Here is an 11,703-nt window from a genome sequence, read left to right on the forward strand (position 1 = left end):
TTCCAGGTTGTCCATTTTATTGGCATAGAGTTGCTTGTAGTAGTCTCTTAGGATGCTTTGTATTTCTGCGGTGTCAGTTGTAACTTCTTTTTCATTTCTGATTTTATTGATTTGAGTCCTCTCCCTCTTTTTCTTGATGAGTCTGGCTAATGGTTTATCAATTTTGTTTATCTTCTCAAAGAACCAGCTTTTAGTTTTATTGATCATGGCTATTGTTTTCTTTGTTTCTATTTCATTTGTTTCTGCTCTGATCTTTATGATTTCTTTCCTTCTGTTAACTTTGGATTTTGTTTGTTCTTCTTTCTCTAGTTCCTTCAGGTGTAAGGTTAGATTTTTTATTTGAGATTTTTTTGTTTCTTAAGGTAGGCTTGTATAGCTATAAACTTCCCTATTAGAACTGCTTTTGCTGCATCCCATAGGTTTTGGATCGTCGTGTTTTCATTGTCATTTGTCTCTAGGTATTTTTTGATTTCCTCTTTGATTTCTTTAGTGATCTCTTGGTTATTTAGTAACGTATTGTTTAGCCTCCATGTGTTTGTGTTTTTTACATTTTTTTCCCTGTAATTTATTTCTAATCTCATAGCGTTGTGGCCAGAAAAGATGCTTGATATGATTTCAATTTTCTTAAATTTACTGAGGCTTGATTTGTGACCCAAGATGTGATCTGTCCTGGAGAATGTTCCATGCGCACTTGAGAAGAAAGTGTAATTTGCTGTTTTTGGATGGAATGTCCTATAAATATCAATTAAATCTATCTGGTCTATTGTGTCATTTAAAGCTTCTGTTTCCTTATTTATTTTCAGTTTGGATGATCTGTCCATTGGTGTAAGTGAGGTGTTAAAGTCCCCCACTATTATTGTGTTACTGTCGATTTCCTCCTTTATAGCTGTTAGCAGCTGCCTTACGTATTGAGGTGCTCCTATGTTGGGTGCATATATATTTATAATTGTTATATCTTCTTCTTGGATTGATCCCTTGATCATTATGTAGTGTCCTTCCTTGTCTCTTGTAACATTCTTTATTTTAAAGTCTATTTTATCTGATAGGAGTATAGCTACTCCAGCTTTCTTTTGATTTCCATTTGCATGGAATATCTTTTTCCATCCCCTGACTTACAGTCTGTATGTGTCCCTAGGTCTGAAGTGGGTCTCTTGTAGATAGCATATATATGGGTCTTTTTTTTTTGTATCAATTCAGCGAACCTGTGTCTTTTGGTTGGAGCATTTAATCCATTCACATTTAAGGTAATTATTGATATTTATGTTCCTATGACCATTTTCTTAATTGTTTTGGGTTTGTTTTTGTAGGTCCTTTTCTTCTCTTGTGTTTCCCACTTAGAGAAGTTCCTTTAGCATTTGTTGTAGAGCTGGTTTGGTGGTGCTGAATTCTCTTAGTTTTTGCTTGTCTGTAAAGCTTTTGATTTCTCCATCGAATGTGAATGAGATCCTTGCTGGGTAGAGTGATCTTGATTGTAGGTTCTTCCCTTTCATCACTTTAAGTATATCATGCCACTCCCTTCTGGCTTGTAGAGTTTCTGCTGAGAAATCAGCTGTTAACCTTCTGGGAGTTCCCTTGTATGTTATGTGTCATTTTTCTCTTGCTGCTTTCAATAATTTTTCTTTGTCTTATTTTTTGTCAGTTTGATTACTGTGTGTCTCGGCGTGTTTCTTCTTGGGTTTAACCTGTATGGGACTCACTGCACTTCCTGGACTTGGGTGGCTATTTCCTTTCCCATGTTAGGGAAGTTTTCGACTATAATCTCTTCAAATATTTTCTCGGGTCCTTTCTCTCTCTCTTCTTCTGGGACCCCTATAATGCGAATGTTGTTGCGTTTAACGTTGTCCCAGAGGTTCTTAGGCTGTCTTCATTTCTTTTCACTCTTTTTTATTTATTCTGTTCCACCGCAGTGAATTCCACCATTCTGTCTTCCAGGTCACTTATCCGTTCTTCTGCCTCAGTTATTCTGCTATTGATTTCTTCTAGTGTAGTTTTCATTTCAGTTTTTGTATTGTTCATCTCTGTTTGTTTGTTCTTTAATTCTTCTAGGTCTTTGTTCAACATTTCTTGCATCGTCTCGATCTTTGCCTCCATTCTTTTTCCGAGGTCCTGGATCATCTTCACTATCAGTATTTTGAATTCTGTTTCTGGAAGGGTGCCTGTCTCCACTTCATTTAGTTGTTTTTCTGGGGTTTTATCTTGTTCCTTCAACTGGTACATAGCTCTCTGCCTTTTCATCTTGTCTGTCTTTCTGTGAATGGGGTTTTTGTTCCACAGGCTGCAGGATTGTAGTTCTTCTTCCCCAGAAGCTATTTCTTTCTTTCTTTTTTTTTGGCCGCACAATGAACTCATTTGGGGAACTTTATTTTTTTTTAACTTTTTATTTTATATTGGAATATAGCCAGTTAACAATGTTGTGAAAGTTTCAAGTGCACAGCAAAGTGACTCAGCCATACATATACATGTAACCATTCTCCCCCAAACTCCCCTCCCATCCAGGCTGCCACATAACATTGAGCAGAGTTCTTTGTGCTATAGAGTGGGTCCTTGTTGGTTATCCATTTTAAATACAGCAGTGTGTCCATGTCAATCCTAAACTCCCTAACTATCCCTTCCCCCCACCCTTACCCCCTGGTAACCGTAAGTTCATTCTCTAAGTCTGTGAGTCTGTTTCTGTTTTGTAAATAAGTTCATTTGTATCATTTGTTTTTAGATTCCGCATATAAGGGATATCATACGATATTTCTCTTTCTCTGTCTGACTTACTTTCCACAGTATGACAATCTCTAGGTCCATCCATGTTGCTGCAAATGACATTATTTCATTCTTTTTAATGGCTGAGTAATAGTCCATTGTACATATATACCACATCTTCTTTATCCATTCCTCTATTGATGGACATTTAGGTTGCTTCTATGCTTTGGCCATTGTAAACAGTGCTGCAGTGAACATTGGGTTGCATGTATGCTTTTGGACCATGTTTTTCTCCGGATATATGCTCAGAAGTGGGATTGCAGGGTCATAAGGTAGCTCTATTTTTAGTTTTTTAAGGAACCTCCATACTGTTCTCCATAGTGGCTGTACCAATTTACATTCCCACCAACAGTGTAGGAGGTTTCCCTTCTCTCCACACCCTCTCCAGCATTTATTGTTTGTGGATTTTTTGATGATAGCCATTTTGACTGGTGTGAGGTGATATCTCATTGTAGTTTTGGTTTGCATTTCTCTAATAATTAGCGATGTTGAACATCTTTTCATGTACCTCTTGGCCATCTGCATGTCTTCTTTGGATAAATGTCTGTTTAGGTCTTCTGCCCATTTTTTGATTGAGTTGTTTGTTTTGATGATATTAGGCCTCATGAGCTGTTTGTAAATTTTGGAGACTAATCCCTTGTCATTGACATCATTTGCAAATATTTTCTCCCTATCTGTGGGCTGTCTTTTCGTTTTGTTTTTTATGCTTTCCTTTGCTGTGCAAAAGCTTTTGAGTTTAATTAGGTTCCATTTATTCATTTTTGTTTTTATTTCCATCATTCTGGGAGATGGATCAGAAAAGATATTGCTGCGATTTATGTCAGAGAGTGTTCTCCCTATGTTTTCCTCTAGGAGTTTTATACTGTCTGGTCTCACATTTAGGTCTTTAATCCATATTGAGCTTATTTTTGTGTATGGTGTTAAAGAGTGATCTAATTTCATTTTTTCACATGTGGCTGTCTAGTTTTCCCAGCACCATTTGTTGAAGAGACTGTCTTTCCACCATTGTGTAGTCTTGCCTTCTTTGTCGTAGATTAATTGACCATAGGTGCGTGAGTTTATTTCTGGGCTTTCTATCCTGTTCCATCAATCTATATTTTTGTTTTTGTGCTTTCTATCCTGTTCCATTGATCTATATTTTTGTTTTTGTGCCAGTACCATACTGTTTTTATGACTATAGCTTTGTAGTATAGTCTAAAGTCAGGGCGCCTGAGTCCTCCAGCTCCATTTTTCTTTCTCAAGATTGCTTTGGCTCAGAAACTATTTCTTATTCAGCATTTCATTCTTTCCGCAACACCTACTTCAGCACTCAATAGTAATTGTTCAAACATTTCTGAGTTCTTCTTTTAATTACAAACCAATGTATAGAAAAGAAATGGGAAAATAACTCTATCTACTGGTTCATAGGCAATGTCTTCACGTGCTATACCTTATAGGTCCAGGTCCTCTTCAAGTACCTCTTAGTATATATCCTTACCTTGATTTCTTGTGGTTGCTGTAGAATCATCAGAACAGGGTTGGATGGCAGCATCCCATTCAAAATACATCTTTGCCCATTTTACTGGCAATAGCTGGTGCTAACAGAATGAGGATGGGAAGGATCAGGAGTAAGGAAGGAAATCCTATGAAAGCTTAATCAGCTCCTACTGCCTAACTCTCTGTCCAATACCTTGGCATTCCCTATGCCTAAGGCTTAATGGTACTATGTTTCTGGCATTAGTCAGACTCCCATACTCACACCTAAGTGAGGGAGGATAGGTTAGCTTCTAGTTTCTGGCCTTTTTCTGGGGCAATTGGGAGAAGCAAAGAGAGATTCAGATGCTTTCATGAGCCTGTTGTACTGGAGGGACCTTGGCTGTATCTGTTTCTTGGGGCAAAACTCAAGGAAGAGAGGCTTGTTCAATAAAGTCTGAAAATTTGTCAGTATTCCATGAACACTATTGAAAGTCTGGAGGTATTCTATTAACAATCATGTAGAAGCCTGATGAAATTACAAGGGTGCTTAAGCACTCAGGCACACTTGCTTTCCTCACCTATTAGCTGACATTGAAGACAGGAAAATTTTGATCGGGGTGATGCCTGCATTATGTTTTTCTTTTGTTTTTTCCCTATTAAGTGAGTTAGGATATTTATAACATAAAACACAAGAGATTTAGGACTTTGAGGGTGAAGTTGGGATTATATAATGTGTATAGCAAACCATTCCAGATTTAGTGGGTTAAAACAACACTAATGATTTATTTTGCTCTTGAATCTGCAGTTTGGCTAGGACATAATGAGAGCAGCTTACCTCTGTTCCAGGTGGCATCAGTTGGTACTGCTTGAAGGCTGGGAGTGAATCAACGGTTGGGTGCTGGAAGCATTTGACATTTCACTCACTATCTGACAGTTGGTGCTAGCTGCCAGCTGGGACCCCAGTGGGGTTTTCAACCAGAGCACTTACATGTGGGCTTTCTATGTGGTTTCTTACTTTCTTCACAGCATGGTGGCTGGGTTCCAAGAGCAAGTGTCCCAGAAGGGTCAGTTGGGTGTCTCTTTTTTATGACCTAGCCTAGAAAGTCACAAAGCATCACTTCTGCTCTAGTTATAGGCCCATCAACATTCGAGGGAAAGAAAGATGGACCTCACCTCTGGATGGGAAGAGTGTCAGCATCATAATGTGAGGAGACCGTATGGGAAGGAATATGACATCAAGATCGTTTTGGAAAATACAGTCTGTCACAACGGCTAAGGAGTAGGAGATAAGGCTTTTAGGATAAGAAAGGCTCAGAAACCTCTGGAAACAAAAGTCAAATCTCACAAGGTAAATATTTTTCTCCCCTTAAGAAGTCATCACCACCATGACCACTACCTGTGTTTATTATAATGGTGTATGAGGATGGGATAGAATTGGAGGAGGCTTGGGAAATCTTTGTAATTTGGGGGCTTATTAAATCTCTGGTAAGGATATGCCCTGATTTCTACGGTGGAGTGTAGGCAAAGTGCACGTAAAATCCCCCTAAAATTCAACTTGTCAGTGGCTGCTGTGTTCATTGCAATCACTTCCAAGACAATGGGGGCTATGTTCACTAACATGGTGTGTTAGTTATGTATTGCTGGATAAAAATTACCCCCAAATGTAGCAGCTTAAAACAAAAATCATTTACCATCTCACAGAGCTTTTGCGGGTCAGGAATCTGGGAGCAGCTTAGCTGGGTGGCTCTGGCTCAGAGTGTCTCAGGAGGTTGCAGTCAAAGTGTTGGCTGGGGCTCCAGTCATCTGAAACTTGATTGGGGCTGGAGGATCTGGGCCCAAGATTGTTCATTTACATGGCTGTTGGCAAAAGGCATCAGTTCCTCCCTGGCTGTTCATAGGAGGCTGTGGTTCCTTGCCATGTGGATGTTCATCTCTATGGGGCTTCCTGATTGTCCTCAGGACATGGCAGCTCCTCCCAGAGTGAGCAATCTGAGGGCAAGGCTGCAGCCACAGTATCTTTTATGACCCAGACTCAGAAGTCATATGTCATCAATTCTGCCACATTCTATTTGCTAGAAATAAGTTATTGAGTACAGTCCACACTCAAAGGGAGCAGGATTAAGCCCCACCTTGTAAAGGGAGATATATTATGAATTTATGGATATATTTTAAAACCACCACAGCCTAGGTGAAGGCAAACTCCAGACCTTTTAACCATGGTACTTTTCTGGAAAGATAAACAGATTCTAATATTATGATGTAAATGATTATAAAATACCAGTGATGCAAATAAGGTGATATTGGTGCAGGAATATACAGACTGATTTATGGAACAGAGTAAACAGCCAAGAACTTAGCATAAACATGCCTTTAGTATGTGATAAAGATGACATCTCAATTCTGTGGGTAAAGGGTCTGAAAATTATGCTAAAGCAACTGGTTACTTATTTGGGGAGAAAAGTTAATGCACAGTGTAAAGCAGAATAAATACACAGCACACGATGGAATAATAAATAAGTTCCATGTGAAATTTTAAACAAAAGGCAGCAAGAACAAAATATGAGTGAACATTTGTATAATTTCAGGATTTACTATAAAAATGGAAAAATCACAAAGCAAAATTTGAATACTGAACTCCATAATAATAAATCTATATATGTATATGTATATATATAAGCATTAACAAAATCTTGAAATATTTTCCACACATATGATAAAGTGTTGACATAGAATACAAAGACTTAAAAATAAATCTTAAAATTCTTTAAGAATCTTAGAAAAACTCACAAAAATTTAAATGGCTATAAATATATAAAAAGATCAATTCATAAACAAATGTAAACTAGATAGTTGCTATTGTAAAACCATCAAGTTGACAAATGATAAGAGAGAAAGAAAAAGAAGGAGAAGGAAAGAGGGAAGGAGGGAAGGAGGAAAGAAGAGAGGGAAGGAAGGAAGGAAACCAGTCCAGTGTTGACCATAAAATTATAAGGCCAGTACTTTTGTGAATAGTCTGTGGGAGTACAAATTAGTAGTCTTTCTGGAATGCAATTTGGTGATGTGTAAGTAGGGGGTTAAAATATTTTAACCTTAAGGAAGTAATCAGAGTTACGCACAATTTATTACGCACGATATAAGGCTGTTTATCACAGTGATACTTAGAATAGTGAAGAATTGGTAGCCATCTAAATGCCAATACAAATAAATAGATATGTTATGAGAGCCATGTTTTAGAAGGCTACTTCAGCATGGCAGATGTTTGTGTTACGAGTTAGAGAATGAAGCAGGGTATAAAAGCTCCTCATAATATAATATATGAAATGTATAAAGTACCCAAATATTACCTGAGGTGGTTTTTTTTTTTTTATTGGAATCAGCCTAGGACTTTTTTTTTTTAATTTTTATTTATTTATTTTTGGCTGTGTTGGGTCTTCATTTCTGTGCAAGGGCTTTCTCTAGTTGTGGCAAGCGGGGGCCACTCTTCATTGCGGTGCGCGGGCCTCTCACTGTCGCGGCCTCTCTTGTTGCGGAGCACAAGCTCTAGACGCGCAGGCTCAGTAGTTGTGGCTCACGGGCCCAGTTGTTCCGTGGCATGTGGGATCTTCCCAGACCAGGGCTCGAACCCGTGTCCCCTGCATTGGCAGGCAGATTCTCAACCACTGCGCCACCAGGAAGCCCCCTGAGGTTTGTTTTAATTGGTGGGGTTAGAAATGATTTTTAATTTTTTTTCTGTCTACTTTTATGTTTTCCAGTTTTTCTAAAATAGATATCACTATATTTAAAAATGGAAAAATGTTATTTTAAAAGTAGAACTATAAGAAGACAGATTGGCAAGAATGGAGAAAGGAAGGTCTCATATCAGTTCTCCCAAACAACCATTGGTCCCTTCATCCCCTTCTTGAAATTTCCCATTTGTAATGAGAAGAAAGTGGAATGGAGATATTGTTTCTAATTTTAAAGTCACCATTTACACTTTTTAAAATTACAATACATACCAGATATATATGTCTTATATTTTTACAACTTCTCAACACTGATTGGTCTCACAATAAACATTTCCCAAGACTCAGTCAATAGAAAGGAGAAAAATAAGAGTTTATGAGTAGAAACTTGAAGAATCATTATTGCTCTTAGAGGGAATCTCTTTTTAGTTACTCCACAAATATTTATTGAATAGCCAGTGTATGCAAATCTCTGAATAACATTGTGGGGAGATACAAGGAAATAGAGACATTATTTGCCATCACTTGAATGAATTCATTAATTCAATAAATATATATTGAGTGTTTAGCTAGGCACTGTTTTAGGCCCTGGGGATAGATCAGTGAACAAAACAGAAATACCTGCCCATCAAGAGTTTACTCTCTCTTATTATTATTATTATGTTTTTAGCCACACCACGTGGCTTGAGGGATCTTAGATTGAACCCAGGCCCTCAGCAGTGAAAGCACTGAGTCCTAACCACTGGACCACCAGGGAATTCCCCTACTCACTCTTATTTTAAATGATACTATCTTACTTTCAGGAGCTTACACTATACTTGGAAGCTAGATATAGGAACTATTCTATTTCCTAGTAGTAAAGGAAAGTAAGTAGTAAATCCAGTTCCCCAAATGTTTATGTCATCTAATCCTTGAGTTTATCATTTTCTGAAGAATTATTTCCTGCCATTTACATGAGCCCAGAAACTCCCACGTTTCCAACTTCAGTAAATGTCTCTACATTACCTTATTCAGTGCATCTTTCAGCTCCTTGTTTCTTATACTGTAGATCAAGGGATTCAAGACAGGGGTGACAAAGATGTAGACAACAGACACCACCCGGCCCATTTCTGGGTTGTAGCTGGAGCTGGGGCATAAATAGATAAGGCTGCAGCAGCTGTATTGGAGGAGAACCACAGTCAGATGAGAAGAGCAGGTGGGGAAGGTCTTGGGCCGTCCCTCTGCTGAGTAGATCTGCAGGATGGCAGCCACGATGAAGAGGTATGAGATGGAGCTCAGGGAAAAGGGAATGGTAAGGATGATGACACTGACAATGAAGATCATGGCTTCCTGCATTCGAGTATCTCCACATGCCAACCGCAAGATCGGGAATACGTCACAATAGAAGTGAGGGATTCTACTGTGGCCACAAAACGGCAGAAGGAAGATCAGAATTGTCAGTTGTAAGGCTGGAATGAAACCAAGGACCAGGGCTCCCATAGCCAGCTGGGTGCACAGCTGCCATCTCCTGAGGAAGGAGTCACAGAAGGGATCCCGGATAGCTACAAACCGATCATAAGCCATGATCCCCAAGAGGATGCAGTCAGCCCTGCCCAGAAAGACCAAGAAGAACATCTGTGTGCCACAGCCAGTGAAAGAGATGAGTATTCTCCCCAAGGTCAGGAAGCTGACCAAAGCCAGAGGGGCAACAGTGGAAGAGTAAAAGGTCTCCAGAACTGCCAGATTGGCCAGAAAGAAGTACATGGGTGTGTGGAGCAAATGCTCTGCTCAGACAGTGAGAAAGGTGGTGGTGTTACCAATGAGACTTCCAATATATATTAGCAAGAAAGCCACAGAAATTAACATTTGCACCTCCAGGATGGGTGAAAATGGGTGAAAGTGGAACTGGATCTCTGTGGTTTGGTTTTCATCCCCCATAAAAGTGGCACATTGGGTTTTCTAGGACAAAAGAAAGAAATATATTAGGAAGGAAAGTGCTGTGTGCTTTAGGGTGACAGCGATGATACTGTTTCAGCACCTAAAGCTTTAATAATTTTTAAAAAATTTTATTGAAATATAGTTGATTTTCAGTGTTGTGTTAGGTGTACAGCAAAGTGATTCCGATATATATAGATATATCTCTCTATATATCTCTCTATATCTATATATTCTTCTTTTACATTCTCTTCCATTATATTGTAGGTTATTATAAGATATTGAGTATAGTTCCCTGTGCTATACAGTAAGTCCTTGTTGGTCATCTATTTTATATATAGTAGTGTGTATATTTTAACCCCAAACTCCTAATTTATCCTAAAGCTTTAATAATTTTTAAAAAATTTATTTATTTTTGGCTGCGTTGGGTCTTCGTTGCTGCACACGGGCTTTCTCTAGTTGCGGCGAGCAGGGGCTCTCTTCGTTGTGGTGTACGGGCTTCTCATTGCGGTGGCTTCTCTTGTTGTGGAACATGGGCTCTAGGTGTGCGGGCTTCAGTAGTTGTAGCTCGCGGGCTCCAGAGCGCAGACTCAGTAGTTGTGGTGCACAGGCTTAGTTGCTCCACAGCATGTGGGATCTTCCCAGACCAGGGATCTAACCCGTATCCCCTGCATTGGCAGGTGGATTCTTAACCACTGCGCCACCAGGGAAGTTCAAAAAGCTTTAATAATTTTGAAGATGAGTTTATGCTGGGCAGGCCACTCTCTATCTTTGCTTGTGTTGGTCAGCTCACATTTTCAAGAGAGTTGGCTGAGGTTAACTGTAAAGTCTATCACTATGAATAAGAGTCAAGTTAATTTGCCCCATGTGGCAATTGAGCTCAGGATTTTGACTTCATTTTTGTTTTGCAAGGACAAGCTGAGCTAAAAACACTGAGCCTCTAAACGTATACATTGCCTAGCATTAATATACTGGCCATCAAATATAAGGTCGTAATGATCTTGATTCCAAGACCTATAATATACATCAGGGTCATATTGTCCCGTATAAAAGATGCTTCATTTTTCTCTGAAGGATTATTTTCCTAGAGAGAAAAAGAGGTCAGCTTGTGCCAGTTCAGCAGCACTGAGCATGATGGCTTCATTATTGTTTTGTGGTTGCAGAGAAAGCTCTGAGCCTTCTAGTACATTGGCCCTTAACTATAGGCATAACACTCCCATAGCTTTTATAAACTTTCTTCATGCTTCTCACCAAGGGTAAAGCAAAGTACAGCAGTTTTGGAAACAGCACCAATATAGACTTCTAGCTTTGGGGAGTTTCTAAAAATTCTTCTCCCCATCACAACTGGACAATGCCCACATTCTTCTAGATGGTAAATCAAGTACAATGTCTTGTACACCTTTCTAAAACAAACTCATTCTATTTTTATGATAATTTGTTTTATATATGTCTTATTTCTCCTAGATATATAATCTCCTGCAGGATAAGGACTGTATCTTGTTCCTCCCCCTCTAATGCCTACTATGGTGACTAATAAATGTTTGTTGAATGCATAAGTAATTCATGTCTTTTTCACGGCCTGGGTAGTTTTTTATTTAGGCAGAGCACACGGTCTTGTTAAGTGTGACCTAGTGTTCATGGATGGAAAACCTTCCTTTTACAAGCCTGCTACAGCTTAATTCCTTTGTGTTTAGAAAATATGGTCACTAAAAATGTGCCCATCTTATTAGCACTCATTAGTTAGACTTTAAATAATTTAGTGCTCAAAGCTCCAACTGTTTTCCTGTATGAGGAAAATAACCGCCCTCTCCATCTCCCTGAATCTCTGCTTGAAGGAAATCAGGCTGATGTGCATTTCTGG

The 11,703-nt window shown here is 38.9% G+C and overlaps 1 pseudogene across 1 annotated transcript in view; it reads right to left on the reverse strand.

Moving 5' to 3' along the window:
* Window positions 1-10,248, reverse strand: part of LOC309667567 (olfactory receptor 10V1-like) — a 104,477-nt pseudogene extending 94,229 nt beyond the window's left edge. The window contains exon 1 of the transcript XR_014268530.1: window positions 7,592-10,248. The product of XR_014268530.1 is annotated as an olfactory receptor 10V1-like (transcript). The remainder of the gene's footprint in view (window positions 1-7,591) is intronic.
* Between the last annotated feature and the right edge of the window lie 1,455 nt (window positions 10,249-11,703).

The sequence above is a fragment of the Balaenoptera physalus genome (genome assembly GCF_965194825.1).
Source record: "Balaenoptera physalus genome assembly, chromosome: 10".
Lineage (NCBI taxonomy): Eukaryota > Metazoa > Chordata > Mammalia > Artiodactyla > Balaenopteridae > Balaenoptera > Balaenoptera physalus.